Consider the following 11,405-nt stretch of genomic DNA (forward strand, 5'->3'; position numbering starts at 1 on the left):
ACACACACACACACACAAAAACACACACACACACACCTATGTCATTGTTTGATCCAGACATCCTTACCCTATCCCAGCCCATTAACCCACTCCATCCTTCTACAGTAAACTGGCCTTTCCTTACCTTGCCCCCCTCCCTCCCCAGTGACTGGCCCCTCCCAGGTCCCAAAGCCCATTATAGCCCTCAGTCCCTTTCCCCCGTCACCAGCTCTCTCTGCTGCGGCCCACCCCCCTCCTGCCACATACCCCTGCCCCTGCCTTGTCACACCCCTGCACTGATGGATGGTCGGGGTCAGTGGTTCAGCTGTGGAGTTCAAGCCTGCGGGCTCCGTTGAACCCCCCCCAACCCACCCCATCCTTCTGCTGGCCTCTCCCCCCACCTTTTTACTACTCCTGCTCTCTCCTCCCTCTCAGATGAAAACAATGTCGGAAACCCAAAGCTGGGCGCTCAGCTGAGAAAACTCATAACTCTCCCCTCAGCGCCCACCTTCCCCAACACTCACTGTTAACACTTTCATTCCTCACTGGGCCCTCAAATAGACCCGGCTTACTGGGGCCACATAAATCACCGGGAGGGTCAGGCTGGGCCTAGAGTCAGGCCTCCCCTCATGTTGTGTGGGTAGAGGCAGGTCACTCACTGTCATTGCACTGTGAGTTATCTCTTTATAATGACGCCCCTTGGCTGTCTGTGAATGTGTGTGAAAAGTCATGTTAACCACTTTTTTTAAAGAACTCCTCAGCTTTAATTTTTTGACTTTGAGTCAAATTGGAACAATTGTTTTTGCTACTTTTGGCTGAGAGCTGCATTAGCTCACTGTGCTCTTTGTAGTGCTGTTTACTGTCTGATTGCTCAGCCTCACATCTGTGAAGCTCGAACCACATAGCTCCTGATCACCCCTGTCCCAAAGTCTCCATAGTGGGGGTATCTGGAGAGTATCAGATCCTAGACCTGAATCTGTACTGACACACACTCGGCTCTTATGCTAATCACAATGTTTAGGAACATTGAACCGACAAGGGGGTCGGGACTGGGCTGGACAGGGTTTGGGTGGGAGGCCCGACAAATTCCAGTAGTTTTGAAACATGGCAATTATCAGCATTAGCCTGCACCCCCGACCCAAACCGCCAAAGTGAGCGGAAATGGCAGCAATCAGGCCCGATTTCCCTCTGTGATGCTGGATGGGCTGGACACACACATCCCAAAGACATGGTCCCTCAGTCAGGGAGGGAGAGCAGCACCAGATCCCTGCAAGCCCCTGACAGATGGGAGCTAAGCGGGGCAAGTCCCGGGGCTGACAGCAACGTTGCCAAAATTGCTCTTGGATTGACTAACAATTAAGATATCAGAAGAGATCACGGCAGCTCACTGACAGCTGCTTCAATTGTTTGCACCTGCTCCTGTGGTGTTCTGCACATGTCTGGCATGGATTAGACCGACTCGTGCTGGCCGCATTTCACCTTTCCACAAGTGATTTACTCCAGAATCGTCCTCCTGCCTCACTAGCTTGTTGAACACACCCTGTGGCTGCTCTGCCATTAGGAAGAGAGGGAGGGCAGACAGCGTAATGGCATCATTATCATTGTCATTAGCAGCATTGTTATGTATCGCTCATCTCCTCTTTTGCTTCTGTTTAACTGCTACAGTACAATTTTCAGTCTGAATTAAGAATAGTACATACAAGAACTTGATGTACAGCCTCTGTTTGCTCACACTTCTGTCTATTGTGTACATATACAGTCAAACTCACATGTAATATATGTGCGAGGTTGTGAAATCCCAGGGGTTTCTTTACATTGCATCAATTGCTTTGCAGCACACTTGCAGAATATCTTGATAACCCCATAAATAACTATGCGATTGAGCCCTGGTGTGATAAAGAATGCCTTTGTGTGGTGCACTGCTACCTGCTGGTACTGGTTTAGGGATGGACGGATGGACAGACTGATGGGTAGATGGTCGCAGGTGAAACAATGTTGACTCGGTTTGCCTCACCGGACCAGTTCTGTTGTACCTTGTAAAACAGCTTGGCACACATGTACCACATATCAGGTGCTGTTGTGATTGGATAAGGAGAGATTTCATGTCATACTCTCTTTCCTTAGTGAGTCTCCCTGTCTTTTGTAGAGAGAAGCAGGAGGAGGAAGAAGAGTGAGGAACACCTGGGAGTAGGGGGATGGTCCAGAGATTACACACACACACACACACACACACACACACACACACACACACACACACACCACACACCACACCCACACCACGTGCATGTCTGATTATAATGCATGCTGTTCAAACAAGGCAACTCTCTCCTATTATCTTTCCATCAGCTTTAGGCTCCATTAAAACTGCCCTCCCCTCAGTGCACCAATAACACCATATTCTCTGTATGCTGTCATTGTCCAGACCCATAATGCAACGGTTGCCCATTTTTTTTTTTTTTTTAACCTGATGAAAAGCTTGGTCTTTGTCCATGTGTGTGTGCCAGTGTGTACCAACAGTATTGCTTATGGACCTGTAGACAAGCCAATTACCAAAGTATGTCCGAAAAAAACAAGAACAGGAAGGAAGGATGTAGAGGTGGCAGCAGGTATACCCCTCCCACTCCCACCTTCCACAACCGCACACCGCACACACACAGACACACACACACACACACCACTGGCAGGGGAAGACGAGGCCAGTTGTACCCAGTGCCAACCCCTCTGGAGCCAGGCCAGTCCCGCTAGACCCTCTGGATCGTATTCTGGTGTGGGCCGTTGTGGCTGGTTGGTCCCACTGTGTAATTCTAGCTCTGTCTCTGACACAGTACAGGTATGTCCCCTGTGGCCCAGATTACCAGGGGACTGTGTAAACAGCCCTGCTAATCTGAGGAAGTATCCTGTTGGCATTTTTGTGAAGCCTGCCTCAGTGACAGGTTTGGTATTTCATTTAGAGAGCCATTGTGGGCTCATAAGACAGGTGAGGGAAAATTCAGCAAATTCAGCATTTTATAAATTCGGGTTAGCATCACGTCAGAATTTTTTTTTCATATTTTTGTTCCTTTGCAAAACGTCACATGAAAAAAACCTTTTTGGACAAAAGTCCGTTTTCAGGTTTTTATCAACGACTGAAATCTGCCATGTCATGTCAAACAATCTGATAAAACAAGTATGAAAACCAGAAACCAACTAAAAAAGTGCTTTAAATTCAGTTTTTTTTCACATATAACTCTTTTGTTTGGAATTCATTTTAAGAACATATATAAGTGAGCTAGAAGGGCATTCTGAGAGTGCAGACGTGAACATCTCATAATGTTGTCGCAGTGTACATTTTTCCAGCTGGGAAGTCATTTTTCCAATTTTTTTCCGACAACACATGAATGCAGCAGAAAAGCCCAATCTCGCAATCTTGACAAAAGTACAAAATAAAAAGTAAAAGTGTCTTTGTCCCATGCTATACCCTTTACCATAAAAATTGGGCAAGTCGTTTTCCCTTGTCCTGCTGACAGAAAGCAAACCAAGAAACACATGGACCAAACCAAAAACATGACCTACTTGGTGAGGTATATTTGGGTATCACAGATGAATGTACAGTATGTACAGTGTTTGTAATGGGTTATATTTGTTGTCAGTTACTTTAACGTAATGAGGAAAGGAAGCAACAACCCTTCAAATGACCTCACCCAAAATCTCTGTATCACCTACCTTACCTTTTGTCATGGAGAATTTAGCTCCCTGCATCTTTAAGTCACTTTAATCTGCTAACAGCTTGGGCTTGGGCCACTTGCTCATTTATTTGGCCCTCTTTCCATTGTCCTGTATGTCATCTCCAGGCAGACACTGTTTAGATATTAATGGCTGCATGATGAGATGGCCTCCTTACAAGGCTGCCCTTACTGGATAATTGATCATGTAGTGAATGACATGTTGTGGTTCAGGTTTAGGCCTAGCTGCTCCACCGCAGAGGCATGGCACACCTTTTCTTTGAGGTAACAATGTCAGGGTCTCAGGTGAACTTGTATACGACATTAGTTGAGCTTATACGATTTGAAAAAAATCATGGGGTAAATGTTATTCATTCCCACACTATAGAGAACAATTTAGCCATAAATGGAGAAAAAAACAGAAGTTACTGGAAAATCCTGAAAGACATAAATCACACATTAAACAATAATTCTTACTGTGTAGTACAAACAAGTTTAACAATCTCCGAGTGGTTTCTTTTTCTGTTGCAGTGACTAATCCCAGGGCCAAATGAGAGAAGTAATGAGCATTCTTTACTGACATGAGTTCTTTACTGAGTGTGTTTATAGGAGCGCAACTCTAGCATGTAAAGAGAGACGCATGGAAGCACTTCTCTTCCTTGGAATAAAGTAATTAAGGATCTCTCGCCCATTTTTTCTCTTTCACTCTCAGCCAAAGAACGTAGCTTTCTGTGTGTCAGTCGATCATCGCTGCAACTTGACATCCTGACCTGGACATTTAATTAATTGATCTTCATTTTATTTGGATGTAAGGACTCTTTGCTCTTTTAAATTAATCCAGGTTAATTTGGCCAGGCCCCCTATCCCACCCAGCATGAATGGGCCCTCTGTTGGGCAGAGCTGGCCATGACCACCCAGTTTTATGGGAATCTGCAGTGAATTAGAAAATCTGTCAATGCGAGAGGAGCTGCGGCGCGCGGATATGCCGTGTCACTCCACCTGTAAAAGAACTGCTCTTTGTCCATTATCTCCCAGGCTTACCTGAGGAGAGTTAACCTTGAGGTCAATAACATCTCCATGGTGTTTCATGACTGGCTGGGCCTGGGCCGGGGGTCTGAGGAGAGCCATTGTTAACACGGGGCCTGGAGACCCACACTTCCTCCCTCTTTGGCTCTCCCCATCAAATACCTCTGGGAAACAGATCTGTAAAGAGCAATGACGGGAGCCATAAAGATGTGATCACTTTCACAGGAAAGAGCAGCCACTGTACCAGTATGTCTTCATTGTGGTTAATATAAATGGCTCATTTCTTTAAATGAAGTTACAGCATCAGGCTACATTCCCCCAGGATGCAATTTTTTGGCATGCTGCATAACTGTTACCTTGAAACATTTTAAATGTAGTCTCATAATTACACAAAATATATAACTCTTCACTAATGCTTCATCCACGGACCACTCTGTGCCCCTAAAACCATGATGTGGAACTCTTGGCTGCATCACTCTTCCTCTAATTTCCTCCTCTTATATGATTCATGTTCTTCTCTAGCATGGTCTTTGTAGTTAAGCATGCTGGTACTCAAATATAAGCATCCCAGATTGAACTATAATTTGTCTGTGCATATCTGTTGCTCTCCCCGTAATCATCCACATGGTTGAAATAATTGCAAGATTGTAGGAAAGTTTTAGGTAGTGTGCCAGGCAAATAACAACCTTTTTGTCACAGCAGGGCAGCATTATTCCTCTCAATCCCACCCCTGCTGTGAGTAACAGGGAAGATATTTGTGTTTAAAGCTGCCAGAAATGGATTTAAGATGACCAAGAGGAATAAACTGACTTGTAGACTAATTAAAAACAAACAACGTATTTAAGGCTCTATTATGACAGTATAAACAATCAAAGATTATGGTCTGCAGCATTAATTTGATTATTTCCATTTCTGCTTCTGCGGAGACCTTATACAAACTGATGCATAATGACAAGTCAGTTGATGGTGACTGTTTTGAAATGCTCCTCTGTTTAGAGGAGCATTTGAATAGGATTTGACCTGCATGTAAATGGTGGGTTGGGAGTTTCCACTGAAAGCAGACAGGCAGGTGCAGAGCACAGGAGAGTCCAGGTGTGTTGACAATAACAATAACACAGATCCACTCTGTGTTGTTGCTATTGTCTTCCAGCAGCAAACCAGATTAATATGTAATTTCCACCTTCAAGAAAATGACTTTTTAAAATTAAATATAATTGACCTTGCTCATTGCAGTGATATTTTCAACTTTTTAGCCAGTGTAGCCCTGTCATTGCACACAAGTAACAAAGGATTTGCCTTATTTGACTGGATATTTTCAAGTCAGTCAAGCATTTGTCAACAAAGGCCAACAGAGCGAGACAGACAGCTCTGTGCTACGCAAGCTGGCAGCAAATTAAACAGTGCTGGACTGATTACCGCTTGCTGTCCAACGTGGATTTGTTTTACCAAACAAAAGCAGAGAAAAATGTCTTGCATTTAGGTGCTCATGGGAAACGTGTCTTTTTTTCCCATGTTGAACACAACCATGAGTGCCACGGCTCTGCCACGCTAATCAGGTATTGATCTGTGTTGTAGAATAGAGGGCCTTTCTTGCCGCTGCTCCTTTTCTTGGAAAACTATGTTGTTATTGCATTCACTAACAGCCCCAAGGGGGTGGTGTGGAGGCGAAGGGGAACGTGTCGGGCCAAGCACATCACCTGTTCCTCAAACCAAAATAGGACACAACTTGAGATTCAATTTTAGCAGCCAGTGGGAATAACCAAGAGCAGCGACAGGGGTGTAACGCCTGGTGATGAGTGATGATCACAGGCCTTCACTCACAATCAGCCGTCCCTGGTGGCCTCTATTTCACTATACCTGCCACTTACTGTGACACTATTAATAACCCTGGGCATTTGGATTTGGTTTTCTGTTCGGGCATATTTGAAATTATCCACACAGCAGATGAGATTATGCTGTTATGTGTTTTGTATTGGTAGTTTCTGTTTAATACCCTTTGAGTGTGAGAGGTTCTAAAGAATTGCGTACTGCCTGTGCTTTCATATATGAGATCATCTCACTGGTAACAATGGGATTTAGACCATAGCTGGGAAGACAGGTCAAGTTAAGTCAAGCAAATCCTTTGAGAAAGTGAAAAAGTCATATTTCCTACATCTCTGCCCCATAACATAAGATTTAAACTCAAATAATCAAGAGTGGCAGTAATCAACATCACAAATCTCCCCTAAAAGAAGATAGATCCTTTTTGTTGATTTCAGCAGCTACATCATACTTTTTTTCTGCATTCAATTTGCGTCTTGTCTCGCTGCCATATTAAAACACAATAAACCACAAAACAAATATTTGTTTTTCTATTCACCCTGAAAGTAGAAGGCTTTGAAATCCAAACCAGCCGACTCGTAGCTCAAATTGGTGCTGTGAAATCTAAAGTGACAAAGCATTTTTCTCTCTCCCTCCGAGCCCTTTTTTAACCTGCTAAGAACAGCAGATGTTTTACTTTTTCATCATTTGGAAAATATATACCTGGCTTTTTTCTGCTATTGTATATTTAATCCTTTGTGAAGGCTTGTGGTTATTTGTGGTTGTAATTAGGCTGTTTCCATTAAGGAATATTACTGCTAAATAGATCCATTACTCTAGACTCTACTTCGTCATAGGAAAATGCCCGACCACCACAGTGATTGGAAGGAGGCCATCCTGGATCTCAAAACAGAAAAGACTCACACCTGAAAGAGACAGAGGCAGAACTGGAGTTCCATAATTTAATCTGAATCCATTTTCTGCCGCTTGTATGGATCCAGGTCAAGGTGGCTGTGATGTCCTTCTTTCTAGTCATGTCCTCTAAGTCTTCCTAGGGATCCTGAGAAATTACTGGGCCAGTTGAGATATACAATCAATGGGCTTCTTTCTGTCCACTTTGGAGGCTTGGGGTAGCATTTGCTTTTTTTTTGCAGATGATATAGTTCTGCTTGCTTAATCTGGCCATAATGGCAGGTGACCGTTACATTGCACTTAGTTATGGTGAAGAGGTGGCTAGGCCTGAATGTAAAGTTCTTGATTTGGCTGTCGCTTTACGTCCCATTCACACCTATGGTCATTACTACTCAAAAAAGAGCCCAAAAACAATATCACAGATACTATTCGTCACTTAAAAAATGACTACAACTGTATGTTATCAGTGTTCTAGTTCTCATGGAGAAGCCACATGACTCCAACGTTGTACATTCATAACTTTTGAAATTATTTCCACATTACTGAGGTCATCTCCTCAGTAGTGAAGTATTCACTTGTCCCATCCATTTTTTTCAGGAACAATCACCCAAGAAATCACCAAGTAAAAGAAGGCAACATTTAGCTTGTACAATAAGTGGGGCCTTATATAAGACACATTGTCTTCTAAAGGTCTGTGATGAAAACTTTGAGTCTTTTCCTCCCTTGTCAGGATAATACCAGCATTGACAGAACTTATGGCCCACAGCGTTTTTTTTGTCACTGATATGGCTGTGTTGCTCTAAATGGGTGACACTGACACTAAGATGTCACCCTGACTTTGTTTCTTAGCGTGCCTCCACCTCTCCACCCTCGCCCCCTGAGGTGATTCCCAGCCTCAGCTCCTCTCACTCCTCCCTTTTGTATTGAGAGACTAAACAATGCATCCCAAAGCCTCAAAGCTATTTTTACACCTCTGAACTTTGTTGTCCTCCCTCTTCCTTCATTTTGTGAAATGTACAAAATGACAGGGCCGATCAATTGCAAAAAAATATTTTGGGAACTATGGAATAAATGCATGAGGCCCACAGGGCTGTTCCACAAAAGACTGAAGGCCGTATTGTTGTTGTGGGCCATTATGGTGGCAGACCATTGCGTGACAGCACTTTGACAACAGCTCCTTTCAGATTTAATTTAGAGTGACGTATTGTTGATAATCAAGAACAGATTGAGATTGTCAATGTTGCTTGTATAAGAAAGTTCTGCAGTTGGCATACGCTATATGGAAAAAACATTGTTATTATGAATATCATACCAACAGTGTTTGATTCAGCTGATACGAGGCACCCTCCTCAAAAATGAAGTATTACTGTCCATTTTAACCCAAATGAGCTTGTTTTTATAACTATGGTAGGAGTGGTTTTGGAAGGTCTTTTACAGTATGTTGAGTTCAAATCATTTTACTAAAAAAAACATACAACCGTGTCACAGTAAACCAGTTTCTCTGGCTGATGGACTATGTTTGACTTTAAACCTCAAGTCATTAGAAAATTATGTACTTCCTTCCATTCTCCAGTGAATTTAATAAATGCTACAGAAAAAACATGCCAGTCCACAGTTTACTGGTTATGTGTGTATGAACATTTTGCTCTGTCAGTGGAGCGTGCCAGTGGATCTTTTTCTTCATTGTTATTAAGTGCCTTGTATCCTTTCCCTGGTCTTAACTGTGATGACAATGCTTTCCAAATCCCAATCATTTGGAATTCTGTAAACAGACCAGTGCTTTCATGTGTGCACAAACTACACAGTGAATACCTTCTAATAGCGCATATCAATTGCTATTAGGACCAGGGGAAAGAGAGGAAAAACAGAAAAAAACAGGGGGGGTGCCTCGATTATCCCCGAGTCTCTAACAGGCCAAATAAATAGTACCATGTGAGTGATTTGGCCCAGATGGACACCCGAGTCCAGGAGAGTTAGAGTTGTCCAAAAACCATCAGTGTTTAGGAGGGAAGTCAGGATACCTGCCTTACCTCAGCATCCCCTTATCATTAAGAGATTAGTGTCCCAAATGGATTTTACAGTCACTGCTCTGGGACACACACCGGCATGGAGGCTAGGAGCCGCTCTAGGCTGCACAGTCCAATGAAAACCACTTGTGGAGTCAGAGGTGCACTTTTGAAAGAAGGACAACAGCGATCACACAGTATTACATCATTATTATTTGAATTCAAAGTTGGCAATACAATTTTAAAGGGCCAGTTCAGCCAAATGACAAAACAATCTATTTCTCTTTTAGCCCTGGTGGCATCCATCTACGTGTATAGCTGGGGATTTATGTGCCCAGATTTAAAGTTATCGCTTTGAGATTTCTACCATCACTCAAATACTATGGAAATTAATCAAAAAATGTTATTTAAAGAAGACTGAGACTGTGTTAACATGCTAATTAGCTCTAGAGCACAGCTGAGGCAGATAGAAATGTCAGTAGTTTAACAGAAATGTGTTCATAAAGCAAAGTATTAGACAAATTATATAAATGTCTGTCCCAAATGTCATGGCAATAGTAGTAGTTGTCAAGACATTTCATTTGAAACCTTATGCCAAAATAATAGTCATTAAGAGTTATCGTCTGAGAGGCATGAATACCTGTACAAAAATTCATGGCAATCTATCCATAGTAGTTGAGATAATACACACTGGACCAAGGACAGACAGGCCAACATTGCTTTCCCTAGATCCATTCCAATATCACAGCTAAAATACTTAACAGAACGTTGTCTTTCCAATGACAACGTCTGGATTACTCTGGTTAATACACATACCTTAGTATGAGCAGTTTTCTTTTTAACTACTAAGAAATAGTCCCTGTAAATCTGTTGACAGGGAGGTCTTTTTATCCAGAGTAACAGGGATGCTGTGACTGGAAAGGTATTTTTTCTTTTTCAAATGCAAATTTTCACAACAAGTGAAATTCCATTCACCTCTGTCGCATTGGGGTTGAGAATGGCAGAAATGGCAAGGGCAGATTGTTTAAGAAAAAGAAAAAACAAAACTGCATGACTACCTACACCACTGGAGGTAAGTGAGAGGATATACATTTTAAAATTTGACTTTATTCAAGTTCAGAATAGACAGAATGATTGTGTCAAATGCAGATCCTGGCAATCTGCCCAGCCGGGCAATGTCTGCCTCGACAGTCGTCCTCATTTGTGTGTGTAAATAAACCTGAGCCATGGAAATGAGCCACATTGTGTCAACATCCCAAAAGCAGTTTGGATCAACTTGCTCATCCTGCTTTTTTTAGGATTTGCTGTGCCATAGTGACATGCTAACAGGATGACGTGACTTTTTGTCTGTCAGCCTCTCTCTCTTTCATATTGATGATTGTGTTTTGTGTGTCTGCCTTTAGCTTGCTTAAAACATCTATTGTAGAGACAGTAAAGAGCAGCCAACATCTGTTTACCTGTCAGCCGCGGTGACCTGCTGACATGAGTTTTTGTAACTTAATAACCCAGAGAAAACGTAAAGGCCTTGTGTTGCCACCAGCCTTCTGTCACAGTGTTGCGAGGAGTGCAGTGAGGCCAAGTGAGTCCTGAGAAACTAGGTCCTACTTCTTAGTCATGGGCATGTATGTCTAAATGCAGCAGCACATGGATATGGTTGCAGTGGAGCTGACCCCGAGCTGCCCAGTTGGTCCTGTTCGCGAGAGACGGAGCCTGTCTTTTATCAGTCCCCATTAGAGGGGACAGGGCTCGGGTGTGAGTGTGCGCCTGTGTTTGAGTCTCCGTGTGTGTGTGTGTGTGTGTCTTGCTTGGGCAGCCGCATTAATCTCCATGAGTGAGCGCTAGCAGGTGTTAACCTATGTCGGTCCTAATCGCCATGGCAACAGAGTTGTGGCACCTGGAGGTGTCTCTGAGGCTGTCATGTTTTGATCACAAAAACATGATCAAAACACACACACACACACACACACACACACACACACAC

Source organism: Etheostoma spectabile, chromosome 22, assembly GCF_008692095.1.
Source record: "Etheostoma spectabile isolate EspeVRDwgs_2016 chromosome 22, UIUC_Espe_1.0, whole genome shotgun sequence".
NCBI lineage: Eukaryota > Metazoa > Chordata > Actinopteri > Perciformes > Percidae > Etheostoma > Etheostoma spectabile.